This window comes from Lissotriton helveticus, chromosome 11 (assembly GCF_964261635.1).
Source record: "Lissotriton helveticus chromosome 11, aLisHel1.1, whole genome shotgun sequence".
Taxonomy (NCBI): domain Eukaryota; kingdom Metazoa; phylum Chordata; class Amphibia; order Caudata; family Salamandridae; genus Lissotriton; species Lissotriton helveticus.
In genome coordinates this window covers 1,002,979,398-1,003,000,142 of record NC_136072.1, presented here as the reverse complement: position 1 = coordinate 1,003,000,142, position 20,745 = coordinate 1,002,979,398, and positions in this window count along the sequence as shown.

The window sequence follows — 20,745 nt, the reverse complement described above, 5'->3', positions numbered from 1 at the left end:
TGTGTAAGTCAGTAGTGGACATGGCAGGAGTGTACCATACACAAATAGATGGAGTGAGGACTCACAATGGGTAAGCATCTGAAGCACAGATAGGTGATGGTATGGCACCACCCACCACATGCCATATTGGAGGCAATAAAGCCCCATGTGACAGCAATGCATGAGAAAACACACCCACAATGTTAGTGTGGCTAAGCAGGTCTGCACAGTGACCACAAACAGTATCAAGACACATGGCCGATCAACAAAACATAACACTGACTTGCCAGTCACACACTCTGCATTCTCACAATTGCCACCAACAACAAGTAGGAGTCAGCCCGAACTGCAAGGACACACCAACACACTGCACAGTACACAACATACAACTCACACATTTGCACACAATCACAATCACAGGGGCTAACAATCAGACAAACAGGAACTCAACTCCTGTGTGACATGTGTGTAGTTGACATTGCAGGGGCACACACACATCAACACTCCAGACAAAGTCACCCCTTCACACTGCACACTTCTTGACCACCCAAGTGAACACATTGAAAGTAACCCATTTGACTAGGATGACTGACCATCACAAGATGACCATACACCAACACTGCTGGGCACACATAAAGTAAGATCACACATACATGATTTTCTCAGCCAGCCTGCCTGCAATTCTGTGGATAGAATCCTACTCTGTGCTGGCAGTGCCTCCAAACCTGACATGTGTACACTATAACTAACATGAACAAAGAATGATAATGATAACTATTTCATCTAAAACCACCATCATTGCACCCACAAGCTTCAGAGTCAGGAAGAACTGAAGCCCCTGTCACTCCTGTAAAAACTAGAAAAAGTGAGACAAGCCATTGGCAATGTTGAAGTGGCATAAAGAGCATGTGTCACAGTGAACCATACCTACACAGAAAACACTTTAATCAGTAAGGACACTGACAAACCAGACAACAGGAGCAACTGTCTTTATTCACATATTGCACTGAGAGGCCCAATATGAGACAAGAGCCAGGCCAGTGCCCAGCACAAAGTGCAGAGTAGTTACATGAGATCCTGCACAGGCAAGTGGCAAAAAGCAGTGAACAACAAGGCCAGTGGCTAGTCCAATGTGCAGAGTAGTTACATGAGATCTTGCACAGGCAATTGGCAAACAGCAGTGAACAACAAGGCCAGTGGCCAGTTCAATGTGCAGAGTAAGGACATGAGAAGCTGCACAGGCAAGGGCAAACAGCAGGGAACAACAAGGCCAGTGGCCAGTCCAATGTGCAGAGTAGTTACATGAGATCCTGTACAGGCAAGTGGCAAACAGCAGTGAACAACAAGGCCAGTGGCCAGTCCAATGTGCAGAGTAGTTACATGAGATCCTGCACAGGCAAGTGGCAACCAGCAGTGAACAACAAGGTCAGTGGCCATTCCAATGTGCAGAGTAGTTACATGAGATCCTGCACAGGCAAGTGGCAAACAGCAGTGAACAACAAGGCCAGTGGCCAGTCTAATGTGCAGAGTAAGGACATGAGATGCTGTACAGGCAATGGTCAAACAGCAGGAAACAACAAGGTCTTTGGCCAGTCCAATGTGCAGAGTAGTTACATGAGATCCTGCACAGGCAAGTGGCAAACAGCAGGGAACAACAAGGCCAGTGACCAGTACAAAGTGCAGAGTAAGAACATGAGAAGCTGCACAGGGAATGTGTGTGACTGTACCCTGCCATGGGCAGCAACATAGTTAGAGGGGTAACAATGGGCAGTACAGGCATGGCTGTGGGCGAGACAGGTGTGTGAGAGGGACTTCCACTCAGACTTGGCTGTCAGTCTGACTGGGAGGTGGCTGTGTGTCAGGGACAGTTGGATGACTGGACCAGGGAGAGAGAGGTCCAGCTGAGGTAGAGGCATTGGTGGCCTGGGAAGCCGGAGGGCTGCTTGGACCAGGTGGTGTAGTGGTAAGTGGAGGTGGAGTCATGCTGCCGTGAGACACAGTGTGGGTGGGAGATTGTGGAGGGGTGCCTTTCCACTTCTTGGGTAGTCTAAATGGCTTCACTATCTTGGGATTAATGGAAAGAGGTGTCAGCACAACAGGCACACTCACCACCAAAGCTGCATCAGGTGCAGACGGTGGCCCTCCCTCTGGGGACATGCTGGATCCAGCAGTACGTTTGGCCTGGCCTTGCCTTTGCCCCTCCATCCCCTGTTTACCAGGTGTATCCCCTACAGTGTCCTCCTTTCCCAGCTTCACAGGGCTTTGGATGGTAGTTGAGGTCGTGGGTGAATCTGCCTTGGAGCTCTTCTTATGTGTACTCTTAGCAGGTACCACCTTCTCATCGAGCACGGAAACTGTCTGCTTGCCTATGCGAGACGCTTTTGGGACAGGAGAGTCCTTGACTGGGGATGCCTCTGAGGCATGTGACCCTGAGGCCTGCTTCTTGGCCTTGTGGCCCTTGGTGTGGCCTGACGTGCTTTTGTCTTTGCGCTCTGGGTGGCTTTAGTTTTCTGTGGGGATGGTGTCTGCCTCCTGGACCGATTGGGCTGCTGCTGCTGTGTGGTGCGTGTGCGGTATCTTGCCCTTGTGGTCTGTGGTGTGTGGTCACTATCATCAGATGTCTCCACTGGCAGGGGGTGGACAAAGGGATTGGAGCTGGATTCAGAGACTGTGCCACTTGAATGGCTGGTGTCACTGCGGAGGACAAAGACTGGACAGTCTGGTGTAACCCACCCACATCTGAATGAATGCCCTCCATGAAAGCAACCACCTGTGCCAACTTTTTGTCATGGTCGAGGAAGGCATTGACGAGAGCTGCCTGGGCCACAAACAGCTGGCGCAAAAGGTCCACAGACTCAGCACTGATGGCATCACCGGGGGCAGGGGCAGCTGTACCTGGGGTGAAGGCCACTCTTCCCTTCTTACTGGTGTGAATACGGGCAGCCACAGTGGAAGTAGCTGGGAGGGTGGGCACTGTACACTGTGTGGTGAAAGAGGAGGCAGAGTCACCGTTCCCTGTGCCCGCCAACATAGATGTGTCACCCCAGGCTACCGATGTCGTTGAAGTTTGCGTCTCTGGCTGTGATTCCTGAAGCAGACTCCTGTCCCCCTCCGAGGCGCTGGTCACACCTGTGTCACTGTGCTCGTGTGTAGCAGTTGTGCTTAATACCTCACCACTGGTGTCCGTCCCCTGTCCTTCCGTGCCCACTGGAGATGCTGTATGAGAGAGAGATGTAGGGTCAGTTCATTGGCATCAACAGAACAATCATATGCAAGCATAGCATCACTAAAGATAATGAAATCTCCATGTTGCACACCACCCTGTGCAATAACATTGTGCAACGTCAATTTTTAACTCAAATTTTGCGTGTCATCAAGCATAAGTGAGCCATGTGATGACCACACAGCACAATATCCTGCCGGTGGCTCAGTTCATCCAGACACACAAATAGCTCTGAGCACACCTAGGGCCCTGATAGGGGAAAGGATGTACCTCATGACATGTTGCCACTGTCATATCTGGATGGAGCAGAAGGGGACAACACAGATACAGACTAGAACACAACAGTCCACAATGACGATTAGCTTATGCAATCCACCATGTTGTACTTTGTGGCACAACTACTGTTGCACATTGGTGTCAGATGTCTAAGCTTCACCATTCTGAGGTCAGGCAATGCACACATTGATGAAAGCACACTCAGAAAATGTACACTGCCATGCCCTAACATGGGATTTCCCAGCCTACCCCAATACAGATGATAGCTGAAGCCCACGACTCCAAATGCAATGCCAATGCCCATTACTCAAATTACATTAGGAAGTACAGGTAGGGCAAATGTATGACAGCTGCACCCAACACAGAGGCCACTTACAAGCCACTGCATCACACCACCAACATCACATAGCCCAGCGCTGGCCCAGTCTGTGAACACATGCAGGAACTCCCAGCCAAAGTCACCCTTCCAAGAATACTCACCCCTAGCTTGCTGCTGATGCTCCTTCAAACGTGCATCCAGCTCAGGCTGTGTCATGGACAACATGCGGGCCATTAGTGGTGTCATGCTCCGCAGCGTGATCCTGCCAGTCCGTGAGAGCAGCCCCAGCGTCATCTCCGCCACGTTCTTTCTCAGCCGGCAGATGTCATCCCACCTCTTGTGACAGTGTGTGGGCCGTTGGTTTGAGACACCCAGAGCCCGCACCTTGCATGCAATGGCCCTCCACACGGCTTTACGCTGGTGGACTATGAGATGCAGGCATGGGAGACAAGAGGGGGAAAAATCTGTGACACAGTGTTATGTACCAATATCTCTCAGTACAGGAGCATGATACTAACTCATCCCAAATTATCAGATCTGTCTAACAGAGACAATACAGCATCTCACATAGTACTTTAGCATGGGAGAATCATACGTAAATGCATGAAGGTATGAGGGTGGAAACAGTACCTGCCCATCTCATACACAAGCAGGATGCCAGCACAGAAAGCTATGTGTAGCTTTCTTCCACATCTACTGTCCATTTTTTAGTTTAGCAAGACATACATTATATATCAATATATGTTTGGGGTAGTCTCACTGTGTCCAACACTGCGCAGCCATCAATGTCCTATCCCTGTGAATGGCTCACTGTGTCAAGGATGCCACATTGTGGGACATGATCTTACAAACCCATACCCTTCTCACAAGGCCTGTCATGTGCAATCTGAAGGGCTGAGATGGCTCATTGATGGAGAGTCCCGCATAAAACACACATGTAACACCCTGTACATTTAGTGATATGTCCTTGTCAGATTGGGCAGTGACTGTGCAGGCCAGGTGGGCTCACACTGAGGTCCAACGTGGCGCATCAGAAAAGTCACATGAAGGGACAATTTGAGAGTGGAAACAGTGCCTACACATGCCAGTCAGTACACATGCTGGTGGAAATGGAGGGTGCTGCGCACAATAGTACGGCAATATGCTGTGTCATAGGTGAATGCCCACCAATAGTGGCAGCCATGAGTAATGAAGTCCTGAGTATAGTGCTGAACTGGAGATGATGTACAATTTTGAGCCAGACACAATTCCATCACTACCCTCTGGACGAAAACCCCAGCTAAGGCCACAGATGGGCCTGTGAAGGACATCAGGGACCCACACAGCCATTCACACAAGCAATCACTGCCCTGGCTCCTGCATTACCAACTTGCTGCGTCACTGCATGGCTGACAAGACAATACATGTCCCTCCAATCTTGATGTGCATGCAGGGAGAGGTGTGAAATCAGCTACACACCCCTTTCCCTAGGACACAGCATGCTAGGCAGTGCATGATACAACCCCACACTCTCAGGCACATACTGCAGCAGATCAACTTCATGTGTGCCCCCCACAGCACTCTCACTCGCTCTCTGGAACACTTACCACGACATTTGGAGCACCATATAGCCTTGGATACTGTGTGAGAACCTCGCCCACCAGGACCTCCAGCTCCTCGGTGGTGAAGGGATTGGCACGGACCTTCTCAGTCCTCGACATCACTGTGGCCAGGACACAGTTACAGCAGCAGTTGGTGTTGAGGGGTTGCAGTCAGCCGGCCCTGAAGACAGCAGCAGCAATTGGTGTTGATTGGTGGCAGGCAGCAGGTCCTGGAGACAGCAGCAGTTGGCGGAGAGGGGTGGCAGGCAGCAGGCCCTGGAGACAGCAGCAGCAGTTGGTGGTGAGGGGTGGCAGGCAGCAGGCCCTGGAGACAGCAGCAGCAGTTGGTGGTGAGGGGTGGCAGGCAACAGGCCCTGGAGACAGCAGCAACAGCAGTTGGTAGTGAGGGGTGGCAGGCAGCAGGCTCTGTGAGCTGTGGAAATGTGGGGCTCTTGCCCACACATATATAGCCCCCTTGGGGTTGTTTCAGTAGTTCTAAGCTGCTGCAATTGGTGTTCCAGGTTTTCAAAACTTGCATTGTGCTACCGCAATTGCAGTTCCTATTGGTTATGAGGGCATGGTCCATGGCGGTGACACACTGCAGAGGCCAGGCGGGCGCAACTGCGATTTGGGTGGCGGAGCATGCCAACCCCCATTTGACCATGTCTACCATCACTACCGCGATCATGTCTTGGACAGTGGCGGTGACACACCGCAGATGCCAGGCGTTAGCTACCGCAATATGGGTGCCATACATTGCCATGAATGACCGTGATTTTGGTGGCAGAGCATGCCAACCACCATTTGACCATATGTATATACCTATCACTACCTCGACTGTGTCTAGGGCATTGGCGGTGACACACCGCAGGTGCCAGGTGGTAGCTACCGCGATTTGGGTGCCATACATTGTCATGAATGACCGTGATTTGGGTGGCGGTGCACTTTGACAGCACCTATGGACATGTGTGAAAGGTCAATGTGCAGTTCTCAACAGTCCACAGTGGCCACATGTTCAATGGCACATGATTGTGCACACAATGCCAATATCACATTTACCTCATTGCTGACTACACATGCCATGTTTGTGTTTATGCTTTGGGACATTGGCATGTACTCACTCACACATGCCCCTTGTGATATTGCTGGGTATGCCCTCAGAACAGTGTTGTGATGGACCCTCCAATCAGTACACATGGCAATGTGTGTAAGTGCTGAGCAATTCACAGTGATGATTGTCTTACTGAACAACGTGCTGATTTTAGTGTCTACTTTTCCTGGCTCATGCACATACCTATTTTTCTTGCACAGCCTGTGCTCATTGTGTTGTTGATGTGTGTCCTGTTTGACTTACGCCTGAGGGTGTGGCAGGTACTGCAGCTAGGTATGAGACAGTTGGGTTGCTGTCTCACACATATGCTCTGTCAGATACTCTCAGGGCTGCTCATGCAAGATGTGGCCATATCCCTTTCGGCAGTCATATAGTCAGATATTATTTTGTAGGTACTTGCTGTGTGAAAGGTGGACAAGTGTACGACTAGTATAGCTGAAGGTATCCCTACATGTAAGGTGTGCTGTACGCTCAACTGTGATGCTAGTCATTGTTGCCATTGTGTCAGTCAAAACATAAGATGTCAGACACATCTCCTGGTGGATTGCATTGACATGTGTCCTCTCTCATCTCACCTAGGAGAAGACCGAATTTGCATCGTCCCTTCACAGTGCTGGCAGACATGGAGGATGAGGATGTCATACTGAAATTCTGTCTGGATAGAGACACCCTCAAAGACCTATGTGCTATGTTGAAGCCCCACCTGCAGCCTCGCAGGACTTATCCAGGTGCTTTCACACTAACGTCTAAGGTGATGGCGGCCCTGCATTTTTTTGCTTCTGGATCTTTCCAGTACACAGTGTCCAGCGCAGGTGGGATGTTGCAACCTATGTTCAGCATGGTGCTGCGAGATGTTCTGTCCGCTATGATTTTCTACAAGGACAGATATATCCCTTTTCCCAGGGGGCGTGAATTGGCTGGTGTTAAGGGTGATTTTTATGCCCTTGAACACATCCACCATGTTGTTGGTGCCATTGATTGCACACATGTTAGGCTGGTTCCACCACAGGCACGTGAGCACATCTACATGAATCGTAAACATTTCCACTCCATAAATGTGCAAGTGGTGTGCCAGGTGGATATGATCATCTCGTATGTGTGTGCTAAACTTCTAGGCTTGGCCCATGACTCATACATCATGCATAACAGCATTGTACCACAGCTGATGGCTAATCTGCTACCTAAGCATGCATGGATTGTGAGTGAGTATGCAGTCAATTAGCATGCTGTGTGTGTGGCATGCTGACCTCTGCCACAGTAACATTACAAGGTTTCTCTGTGTTTCTCACACCTAGGTGACTCTGCATATCCCAACCGACCTTGGTTGCTGAGCCCACTGCTGAATCCCAGGACACCTGCTGAAGTCTGCTACAATGATGCCCATGGGAGGACACGTCGTGTGGTGGAGCGTACTTTTGGTCTCCTGAAGTCACGATTTCGCTGCCTCGACAAGACCGGATGTGTACTGATGTACTCACCCAGGAAGGTGTGTCAGATTGTAGTTGCATGCTGCATGAGCCACAACCTGGCCATTCGCAAGGAGATCCCCCTGCTCCTGGATGCTGATGAGCAGCCAAGGACCCCCCTGCAAACCAACCTGTGTCAGTGATGAGGATAGTGGAGAGGAGGAAGGTGTTGACCTGCATCAACAGCTCATCAACTGCTACTTCACTTGAAGGTGAGTGACGATGTACAACGGACCCATTGTCTGATGATGTCGCTGTAGTTGGCAAGGTTTATGTGAGATTTGTGTCTGCAGCCGGTTATTGACTCAGTGGAGGCTGACAATATTTCTGGAACAGGGTATTTTGGCACATCTGATGTGTATGTTGTCACTGTTGCTCATTGTTATGTGTGCATGATGGAGTAGCTTGATGGTAAGTGTTGTGTGATGTCTGTGATGCCAACCCCTGACTATTGAATCTTGTTCTGTTGTGTTTTCCTAGGTCCCTTCAGCCTCTCCTTGCCTACATACATTCCATACTCCTGGTACATTGTAATCATGGTGAAGACTGCACATCCTAGAATAAATATGGAGCAGAAACAATGACGTGTGTAAGAAGTATTTATTTACAATGGTGACATGTGAGGGGTGAACATTTACATTGAGGTGATTAGTGAAGCAGCGATTTGACAGTTATGGTAAATGAGAGTCTTTGACCTGCCTTCTGAAATGTGTGATTTTATTCTTGCAGCCAGGTGTCTGAAGTGCTTTTGTTTGTGTTTTCATTCGCCCAGGAAGATCTTGCTTTGGTGCCCATTTAAAGGTACATTCAGGCCATCTTAGCTTTCATGCAATTGCCGGACCAATCTTCACTTTTCAAGTCACCACTTGTAACACGTTTTAAAAAGTCTACAATACCTGTTTCCCCCTACACCTTTTTATTATGTCCCCAATGGGACCTTAATTTGGTCCTAACATTTCTCATGTCTTCCCGATTTGAGTCCATGCATATTTGTCCTCACAGACTGCTCACCATTGAAATGGTCTTCTTGGTGGCCGCAACATCCTCCAAGAGGATTCGCGAGATCCAGATGATCACTCTACATTCTCCATACACCTCTTTCTTCCCAGGAAAACTGATTCTTTATACCCGTGCTTCCTTTCTGACAAACATCACGGTGACAACTTTCTTTGCTCCATTTCACCCTTTCAAGGAAGAGGAGAGACTCCACCGCTCTTGTTCTACATTGATCGTACCAAAGATATCTGGGTGGACGATCAACTCTTTTTTTGGTTTACTGGAGCAATAAAAGGAAAAGCAGTGTAGAAGAGAAACATCGTCAGATGGATTGTGCTCTGCATACAGATCTGCTGCGCACTGAACAAGAAACAACCCCCTGAAGGTTTGCGGGCTGATTTCACCAGTACAAAGGCTGTGACCACCGCTTTAGCTTGCGGAGTTCCCATTCTGGATATCTGTCAAGTGGTTATCACTGCACATGTTTAGCAAGCACTACTGCCTAGACAGTCAGGTCTGGCATAATGGGCATTTCACCTGTTCAGTCCTCCAGGACTTTTTTGTCTAATCAGTTTGCAGATCTTACTATGGGGAGGTATTGCTAGGGTGTCTATTCTAAGGTAAGGAATCTACAGCTAGAGGTCTCTGTCAGATGAACAAGTTACTTAACTTTGCCAACGCCTTATCTGATAGAGACTCTATTTAGCTGCAGATTCCTTACCAATCCTCCCATCCTCCCGACTCAGCAAACTGTGATTTCCATCTCAGGGGGTCCTTGAGGTCCTCAGTTGTGGCACACTGGTCATAATTCCTCAGTGTGGCTCTGTGCTGCTTGCGTTGAAAGTACTAATGAACTGAGGTCAGTGTGCTGTGGTGGAGCCTATATAAGTACAGCGCACATCACCCCTGGTGCGGACAACGTCTATGATGCCGAGCTGATCGGCACCACCTACCAGTGCACAGAGATACTGCTTGAAAATTTCCAAATCCAGTCTCATGCCTGTGAAATATTCTGAGGCAAAGAAAATGAATCTCTACAAATATGTTGTTACTGAAGACAAGTAGCTTATTCTTGCTAAGGGCATCTGGTGCTGTGAGGGTGAAGAACAAAGCCTGTGAAAGAGTGCTATCCAGTCCAACCTCGCCCCACACTAAGTCCATCCGCGCTTGATTGGGTTATAGTGCTAGGTCAGAATAAATCTCGATGTATGGTATGTCGAATTGCAGGCTCTGCATTGGATGAGCAGCAGATGTGTCTAAAAGTGGTGCTTCAAGAGACGGTATCTAATAGTATCATTGGTGGCCTGTTAAAAAGAAACCAAATCTTCACAAAACACTTTCAACACAAAAGCATTTTTCTATTTTAGTATCGTACAATGACATGACTAAACAGTAACAGAAATCCTAATAATTGGATCACTGATACAACATTGACTCTCATAACATTGAAATACAGAATTATTGAGACAACAATATTGTTAACAAAAATATCGGCATACCATACACAAGAGAAATGACACCAATATCAGTAATAAATTACCGTTTAAATAAATCTCGATGACAAAAATATCGACGACAAAAACATAGAACACGAAACTATTGATAACATTAAAATAAAATGAAACACATCAAAGATAACAATACAAACAATATCAACAACACTAACATCTGTAAAATATATCAAAAATAACATTTAAACATAAAAAATACTATTTCCGATAATACAATAAAATAACACATACCAAATATTAAAAAAATAATAATAATTACGAATTGACCACATTAATTTAAACAAATAAATGAAATATAAAAAAATGAATAAACAAACAATAGAACATTAAAAATATACCAAAAGTAACAAAAATAAACAAACACATATATAATATATAAAAAAATATAACACATTTATCTACATATAAAATTAAGTAGCAACAATAAACAAAATAAAAACAAACAATAAATAAACATAATAAACATTAAATAAATGACAAGGTAACCGCAAAAAAATTCAAAAAAGCTATCTTAACCAATACATTCAAAAGACACAAACACAAACCAATAGAAAACTCTAACTAATTAAACAAACACTATAAAAACAATAAAATAATTAACATAAAATTTACAGTATAACGGACGACCACAGAGGAAGAGCAAACCTTTGAGAGAGAGAGAAGACAAAATGAAAAACAACTACACCAAAAACTATTCAAACATCCTGCAATAAAGAGAAGCACAAAACTACATTTTTCGATATATATAACAGTCAACCTCACTAAAATTGTATCTATAAATTTCAACACAAAGATTTAAATACACAACAACAATAAAATACAACACAAAGTAGGTATATGACTTCACCAATAACTAACGTAAATGATCTAAAAGTACCAAACTTAATAAAATAGCAAAACATAGCTAACAAATTACCATGGTGGCGGTCGCATCCTAATAGGCACAGCTGGACCGCCGCACCACTGACGGTCGGTCCCAGCACAGCTAGGGTGGGGGCGGACTATAGTCCACCCGCCATCCTAATAGACCCCTAACTTACAAAAAAAATACAAAATCAAGAAAATAGAAAATTATAATACAAAGTAAGTATGAAAAATAACCAACAATTAGACCTAACTATTAAAAAACGATAAATTTAATAAAAAACTAATTATTACTAACAAATACTTTTCTCTTAACAGTTTCTACAAAATTCAACAAAAAACAACATCAATGAAAGAAACTTCACAGCATTCAGTAAGTATTTTTTTTCAGTTAAATATATAGACTAAAAAAGCGAAATAAACAAATAAACTAAAATATAACCATTTATTTTACATTTCACAGATTACACTGCAATTAAAGTCCACCTTAAAACAACAAAGCAAGAATTAACTTAGAAACAGAGACAAAAGAAACATTACAGAAAAAGATTAAATTAAGTAAGTATATAAATTAACCAACAAATACAACAAACTAATTAACAAAATTAAAATAAATTAAAACGCAAATATAACTAACAAATATTTTCTCTGGTCAGCTTCTACAAACTACAACAAACAACAAAATCATCGAAAAAAACCATCATCAACGAAAAATAGTAAGTAATTTTTTTCTCAACTCAATAAAAATAGAAGCTAAACAAATAAAGTGACACAATAAAATGTAACACTTTATAGCAATAGCAACTTTTAAACCAACAGCAAACACAAAAGTGGATAAACATCAACAATCAAAAGAAAACCCATCAAGAAAATAAAAGAAAAATACATGTACTTTTTTTCAGACATATTAATTATACAAAATCTTTATTGTTCAAAATCGTATAATTAATAAATATATATATATATATATATGTCAGGCTCCGTCTTCCTGTTATCTTCTGGACTGTGCTGATGCTATATGGGTTCCACCTCTTGACGGCCCCAGAGTCTGAATCATTGATACACAGACTGCCGGAATAGTCAAGCGAGGGAAGGAAAGGATGGGGACAGCAGGGAGGGAGATCTGTAAAGATAACAAAATACACCAGGGACACACTATAAGTATTCATGTACAACCAGACTGTCTTTGTCCCTCCCTCATGACATGCCCATTCAGTATTCCCACTCTCCTACCTGTAAAGGAAAATACTGTTGCCTCAAAACACAGGAAGAGAATAAGGTGATAGCAGGTGTCTACCACATGTAATAGGAAACAAAAGAACACATTTGAAATTTCTGTCTCTGTACCTATAATGTTAATCTATGAACTGTGGACCAAACATACTCAACACTATCTGTGTTAGATCCTTGATCAGTTAGATCCCACCGACATTTCACCCTTATCTCTCTCTTTTTCCTGTGATAGGATAAATGTAAAGGATTGTGGAGAGAAATCAAACATAAACAGCAGACAAGATTAATGCCTCTTAATGTTGTCTGCGCGACTTTACTGTTAACGTTGACGTTAATGTTCCCAGCAACCGCAGGGGAGACTAATACACCAAATGTTCCAAGGTATATCCAATAGTTAGATGTGAGCCCAAGTATTGCCTCTTGTTTGATATCACAAAGAACACAAATTCCTCTAAAGCGAAAACGGGTAATCAAAGTCTCCTTCAAAGTGAGGAATCAAACAATAACGTAGTCTTTCCCCCCAATGAGACGGCGGAAATGCCGATCTCTTCCAACGGGGAAAGGGAAGCTCGCTCAGCCGAGAGAGCTTCTGAATGCCAAAAGATGAGTTAAACACAGACGCTAGCCGGTCCGGCAATCGCGTCTCAATCCAGACAAAGGCCACAAGAATACACGTACACGTAATGAAACACGGTACGGCAAGGATTTGGCCACCAGAATAAATGGGGTCGCTTACCGCTTCTCTCGATACCAACCACTCAGTGAACCAGGCCAGGAATAATCGGCCGCGAGGTTTCTCCTGGCAGGAGCTTTGTTTCCAGTTCCTACGTGGCCGCGTCGTACGCGCGACGTGATTCCCAAACCTGATGGGAAATGTAGTTTAGTTTTGTTCGCGAACCTCCGGTGGAGCGCTTACCGGGATTAAAATCAGTACATCCCCCTTCACAAGGGGCGCTGACCAGCAGCAGGTTTCCAAGGAAACAACCGGTGGAATTTAGCCACCAGCCGGGGAGCATGAACCGCCCCAGCAGGCTCCCACGAGTCTTCCTCAGAGCCATAGCCTTTCCAGGAGATCAGATACTGCAACCTCCCCCTCACCAACCTGGAATCCAGAACGCTCCGTACTTCATATTCCTGGTCCTGTTGTACCCATATAGGCACAGGAGCACGCCTGACAGGGCTATGAGAGGGCTTCAGGAGAGACACATGAAACACAGGGTGTATTCTGAAATGCGCCGGCAAACACAACCGTACCGCCACTGTGTTTACGTGTTTCATAACACGATAAGGCCCAATGAACCTGGGGTTAAACACACTGTGTCTTTTGAACTTTATATGTCTCGTGGACAACCACACCAAATCCCCTTTTTTGTATACTGGACATGGTCTACGGTGTTTATCTGCCTGTAACTTGTACCTAGCTTTGGCTTTTAAGAGGTTTCCACGCGTGGCAAGTAGAATTTTGCGAACGAGCGACGATCTCTCCTTAATGTCTGGCAACGTGGCGTTGGTGCTCGGGAGCAAAAGTGAGGATGGTACCCATAGGAACAAAAAAAGGGAGTGTGAAGAGTGGAGGAATGTTGTGTACTGTTGTAAGCGATTTCAGCCACCCACAACCAGTCCACCCATGTGTCAGTGTTATCGTGTACATAACAACGTAGGAACTGCTTGAGTGTTTGATTTAACCGCTCCGTCTGGCCATCTGTTTGGGGGTGAAAACTAGTGGAGAGGGAGGACGAGATCTGCAACTCGGTACACCAGGTTTTCCAAAAACGTGCCGTGAACTGGGCCCCTCTATCTGACACTATGACCCTTGGGAGTCCATGTAAACAAACTACGTTTACCAACAGGATGCTTGCTAACTGACCTGCAGTGGGGACTTGTTTACAGGCTATAAAATGACCCATTTTTGTGAGATAGTCAATAACTACAACTATGGCCGTTTTCCCTTGCTCTTTTGGGAGTCCAACGATGAAATTAACTGAGAACCTTTCCCACGTGTTTTCTGGAGTGGGCATGGGATGTAACAACCCTTGGGGTTGCTGTCAATCCGATTTCATTCGGGCACACGTTGTACACTCCTTCACCCATTGACGTAGGTCGGGACGAATGGAAGGCCACCAGAATTGTCTCAATGCCTTCTCCAAGGTTTTAGCATACCCCATATGACCAGCACAGGGTGAGTCATGACACCAGGAAAAGACGGTTCTTCGCAATGCTTTAGTAGGCACTAACACTTGCGATCCTTTCATGGGTATGCCTTGTTTCATTCTCCAATCGTTATGATGCCTAAGCCAAGTCCTCCATACACACATCTGCACCCCTTGTTGCACGCTCTGTAGGAAATCTTTTGTTTGTGTAACACACAAGACTTTGGCGGGTTCGATAATGGCTCGGTCAGGTGGCACTGTATGCATAGTCGGATTTTCCGGTCGTGTTAACGCATCGGCTTTCTTGTTATTTGCACCTGGACGAAAAGTGACGATGAATTGGAATTCTTCAAAGAACATATCCAGCGTAATTGCCTCGGGGTAAGGTGACGGGCTGCTCGCATGAACTGCAAATTACGGTGATCTGTGTAGACCGTCACCTGATGTTTGGCTCCCAAAAGCCAGTGTCTCCATTCGACGAATGCATCCCTTATGGCCAGGAGTTCCTTCTCGGCGATTGTGTAATTCATCTCGGCGGGATTCAATTTCCGAGACATGAACGCCACCGGATGGAGGTGTCCTGTATTTTCGTGTCTTTGTGACAAGACGGCTCCTAGGGCTACCTCAGAAGTATCTGCTTCCACTATAAAAGGAACATCGGGATTGGCATGTGTGAGAACGGGAGCAGTAGAGAAAGCGGCCTTCAAGTGGTCAAAAGCGTCCTGTGTCGTTCTGTCCCAGACAAAAGGAGTGCCTTTTCTTGTGAGCCGGGTTAAAGGTTTCACCATAGCAGAGAATCCTCGGATAAACCGTCTATAAAAGTTAGCGAATCCCAACAGGCTTTGTATGTCTTTGATGTTACAGGGGCGAGGCCAGTCTGTTACCGCCTTGACCTTTCGTTCTGCCACCACCTGACCGGATGGTGTGAGCATCACTCCCAAAAACTCCACTGTCGCGACATGAAACTCACATTTAGTGATTTTACAATATAGACGGTTCTCTTGTAAGGCCTGTAACACCCGGCTCACGTGTCCAACATGTTCTTCCGATGTGGTGGAATATATCAAGATGTCATCGATGTAGACCACCACGAAGTGATAAAGATATTCCCTCAAAACTTTGTTTAAAAAGAACTGAAACGCGGCCGGGGCGTTGCAAAGCCCAAAGGGCATCACCAGGTATTCGAAAAGCCCATACCGCGTCTTGAAGGCCGTTTTCCATTCATCACCTTGTCTTATACGAACAAGGTGATAGGTGCCTCTTAGATCCAGTTTGGTGTATATTTTGGCAGATCGTACCTGCTCTAATAGAACAGGGATCAACGGCAACGGATATTGGTTCTTTACCGTGATAGAATTGAGGGCTCTGTAGTCGATGCAGCATCTTTTCTCTCCATTGGCCTTCGGGATGAAAAATAGAGGGGATGCTGCAGGGGATCTTGAAGGCCTTATATAGCCAATAGCCAGGTATTTATCCAGGTATGAACGTAAGATTTCATTCTCCGGTACAGTAAGAGCATAGATACGACCACATGGGACTACCGCTCCTGGAATAAGAACAATCCGGCAATCGTATTCCCTGTGTGGAGGGAGAACTTCGGCTTGTTTGTCACTGAACACTGCTCCATACGCTTCATATACTTCCGGCAAAATCACCTCCTTTTCCGCAGCAGTAGCTATGTGCAATATCGAGGCTAAGATCCGAGAGGGATTACAAGGCATCTGAATGCAATGCTCCTGACAATATAAAGATGGGAATTGCACAGATCTCGAGGTCCAATGTATGTGGGGTTCATGTTTTTGCAACCACGGAAGACCCAGTATCACTCCGTACTGAGGTGCCGTAATGATGTTAAACGACAGCCTCTCATGATGATAACCATCATAGATGAGTTCGTAATCCGTTGTATTTGATGGGTCCTGCTTCTAATTCCTTCCCATCTACGGCATACACGGTTTCAGGGTGACTCTTGGTTAAAAGGAGTGCTCCTAGGCGTAGTGCCTCGTCATAATCCATGAAGCAACCTGTGGCTCCAGTATCCACCATGGCATTGATGTTCTTTTCTTCAGAATTAATAACCAGCGTCATGCCAAGAAAAAGGTGGTTCTTGTCCTGAACACAACCGGGATTGATGGAAGGGATGATATTCTTGCTTGAGGGTTCCCCTTCACCCGCCTTCAAGCTTTGGAGTTTTCCGCCCCCTTATCGGTGATTCCAGCCGCGGATTGCCCGTTCCTGAACCTTCCATACTTGGGTTTTACAGGACAATCCCGGAGATAGTGCTCCTTTTTCCCACAATAAAGGCACAGACCTTGTTTTCGGCGATGGTCTCTCTCACTCACTGTCAATGAGGCTCTGACTGCGCCGATTTCCATGGGTTCAGTGGACGTCGCGGCTTTCTCTCCCGATCCGGTACGTTCGTAGGGCTGAACATAACAATCTTTTTTCTTGTGATCTCCTTTCCGCTATTTTATCCTATGATCCAACCGTAAAGTGAGCTCGATGAGAGCTGAGCAAGTGCGTGGCTGTGGGTCGATGTGTGCTAATACGTCTTTTAATTAGTCATTCAGACTCTCGTAGAATATGGCAGACTGTTTGGATTCAGGCCAGTCGGTTTCTGCTACCAGTCGACGAAAACTGTTAAGATATGTGACAATGTCCGAGGAACCCTGTCGTAATTCTAGCAAGTCTCTGTCAGCTGAAAAGGTTTCCGCTCTGCGGTCAAAAGTTTTCTCGAATTCCAACCGAAATTCATCCCAATCATACAGCAGAGGGTCGTCCCGTCTCACCACAGGCACTGCCCATTGTACCGCCTCCCCTCCAAGATAAGAAATCAGAAAAGCCACTCTGGCCTGGTTTGTGGAAAACATCTTGGGTTTGCAGGTGAAATGCAACAGCACCTGGGTCATAAACACTTGTACTTTCTTTATATCCCCATAAAACCTCTCAGGGGGAGCCAAAGGTATTTGTGCGGGCATTTCATTGACAACCGAAGGAGGAGGTGGGGGGTTCCCTACCACATCAAAGGGGTTTCTCTGCATCCTGTCTACCCTGTTTTGTAGTTGAGCAGTTTCTAATCTAGAGGCAGCTACTTCCTGTCGGGATGCCGCTAACTCGGTTTGCACCAACGACAGGGCCGCCATTACGTCTTCCAAAGTAGCCATTTGTTTGACTCAGCACAATCAAGAAGAAAAAAAGAATTCTTGGGCCGATTATTCTGTCAGGCTCCGTCTTCCTGTTATCTTCGGGACTGTGCTGATGCTATATGGGTTCCACCTCTTGACGGCCACAGAGTCTGAATCATTGATACACAGTCTGCCGGAATAGTCAAGCGAGGGAAGGAAAGGATGGGGACAGCAGGGAGGGAGATCTGTAAAGACAACAAAATACACCAGGGACACACTATAAGTATTCATGTACAACCAGACTGTCTTTGTCCCTCCCTCATGACATGCCCATTCAGTATTCCCACTCTCCTACCTGTAAAGGAAAATACTGTTGCCTCAAAACACAGGAAGAGAATAAGGTGATAGCAGGTGTCTACCACCTGTAATAGGAAACAAAAGAACACATTGGAAATGTCGGTCTCTGTACCTATAATGTTGATCTATGAACTGTGGACCAAACATACTCAACACTATCTGTGTTAGATCCTTGATCAGTTAGATCCCACCGACATTTCACCCTTATCTCTCTCTTTTTCCTGTGATAGGATAAATGTAAAGGATTGTAGAGAGAAATCAAACATAAACAGCAGACAAGATTAATGCCTCTTAATGTTGTCTGCGCCACTTTACTGTTAATGTTGACGTTAATGTTCCCAGCAACCGCAGGGGAGACTAATACACCAAATGTTCCAAGGTATATCCAATAGTTAAATGTGAGCCCAAGTATTGCCCCTTGTTTGATATCACAAAGAACACAAATTCCTCTCAAGCGAAAACGGGTAATCAAAGTCTCCTTCAAAGTGAGGAATCAAACAATAACGTAGTCTTTCCCCGCAATGAGACGGCGGAAATGCTGATCTCTTCCAACGGGGAAAGGGAAGCTCGCTCAGCCGAGAGAGCTTCTGAATGCCAAAAGATGAGTTAAACACAGACGCTAGCCGGTCCGACAATTGCGTCTCAATCCAGACAAAGGCCACAAGAATACACGTACACGTAATGAAACCCGGTACGGCAAGGATTTGTCCACCAGAATAAATGGGGTCGCTTATCGCTTCTCTCGATACCAACCACTCAGTGAACCAGGGCAGGAATAATCGGCCGCGAAGTTTCTCCTGATAGGAGCTTTGTTTCCAGTTCCTACGTGGCCGTGTCGTAAGCGCGATGGGAAATGTAGTTTAGTTTTGTTCGCGAACCTCCGGTGGAGCAGGTCAGCGCTTACCGGGGTTCAAATCCTGACAATATAGATATATTCACAGATTAACCAGAAAATGGCAGAGGGAGCTAAATTCATTACTACACATAAGGGGAAACTACTTCTCTGCTACATAGGCTACACTTATACCCAAGAGAAAATGAGTGAAAACAAAACACATTGGAAATGCAGTAAATATTACTCTAACTCTTGTTATGGTAGAGCCACTACGGTAGAAACCAATGTAGTAAATGTCAAAGAACATGACCATCTCCCCAATGTAACTGAAATTGAGGTTAGAGATGCTCTCGAGACAATCAGGGAAGCAAGTACCAGCTCACAACAAACAAGTACCCAAATACTTAAAAACGTTTTAACTACCGTCCATGCCCACTCTGAAGACATACATTTCCTGAACTAAAAGAGCTACAGCTCAACCACCGCCCACCCCTCAAACTTTTGCTGAAATACAAATATTATCTGAATATACCATCACTCACAAAGATGAAAAATTCCTTCTCCATGATAACAAAAGTCATGAAAAACAAATTCTCATTTTTGCAACAAATAACAACTTACAAAAACTTAAAAACTGAGAAACGTGGATGAAGGATGGCACATTCAAATTTTGTCCCAAGCCTTTTGTTATCAATAATATACAATCCTTCATATACGCACTACTCCCTAATAAACAAAACATCATATACATATAGCTCCAAACAATATTAAAACGATACACCCACTTTCCGCTAAAAATCATCATTGATTTTGAACAATCAATTTAAAAAATATACCCACGCTGCAATACAAGGTTGCTACTACCACTTTAATCAAAGTATCTGGAGGCACCTACAAAAATCTACTTTAAGTATAGATTACCACCAAAAGCAACTTTGCCTACCAAATAAAAAAATTAATATCCCTGGCCAATGTACCAACAACTGAAGTAGCAAACCATTACAACCAACTTCTTGAAAGCCCCTTCTATCAGGCAATTGAAACTAAACTAACTCCTTTCCTAGACTACTTTGAAGATACTTGGGTGGGATGGTTACATAGGTCAGGGCACTGCAACCCAAATTCCTAATACCTTGGTGGAACGTATATGACAGTACTTTAGCTCAAAAAGAGAAAATAAACAATGCAGTGGATGGATGCCACAATGCATTCCCAGCCACAATAGGAAGAGGACAACTACCCCTTCATAAACTTATACAGGCTATTAAAAAAGAACAAAGCTATCAAGAGCTCAGACTAGAGCAATCCCTAAGTAAAACCGGCCCTAAACTAAGTAAACAAACTAAAACGATGTATGAATATTTTTAAACATAAAACTAGACTATTTGCAAACACCAAAGGTCTAGAATACTTAGACATGATAGCTAAATCTATACTGTAAAAAAACAATGCTAAACACCATATTAAAACTTCCAAACATTTAAATAACATAATTCTACTCTTTTTTAAATTAATAATTATAACTATGTCATGTAAAATTTAAAAATAACACAAATATATATGACATAATATAATTATTAAAATAAAAAACAATGCAAACAAATCAATGTAACAAAAAACATTTCTCACCAATAATAATAAAAAATAACTTACAGTTATGTAGCAGTAGACGATCCTTGAAATACAATAAATCCATAGAAGATAGATCGAAAAACATATC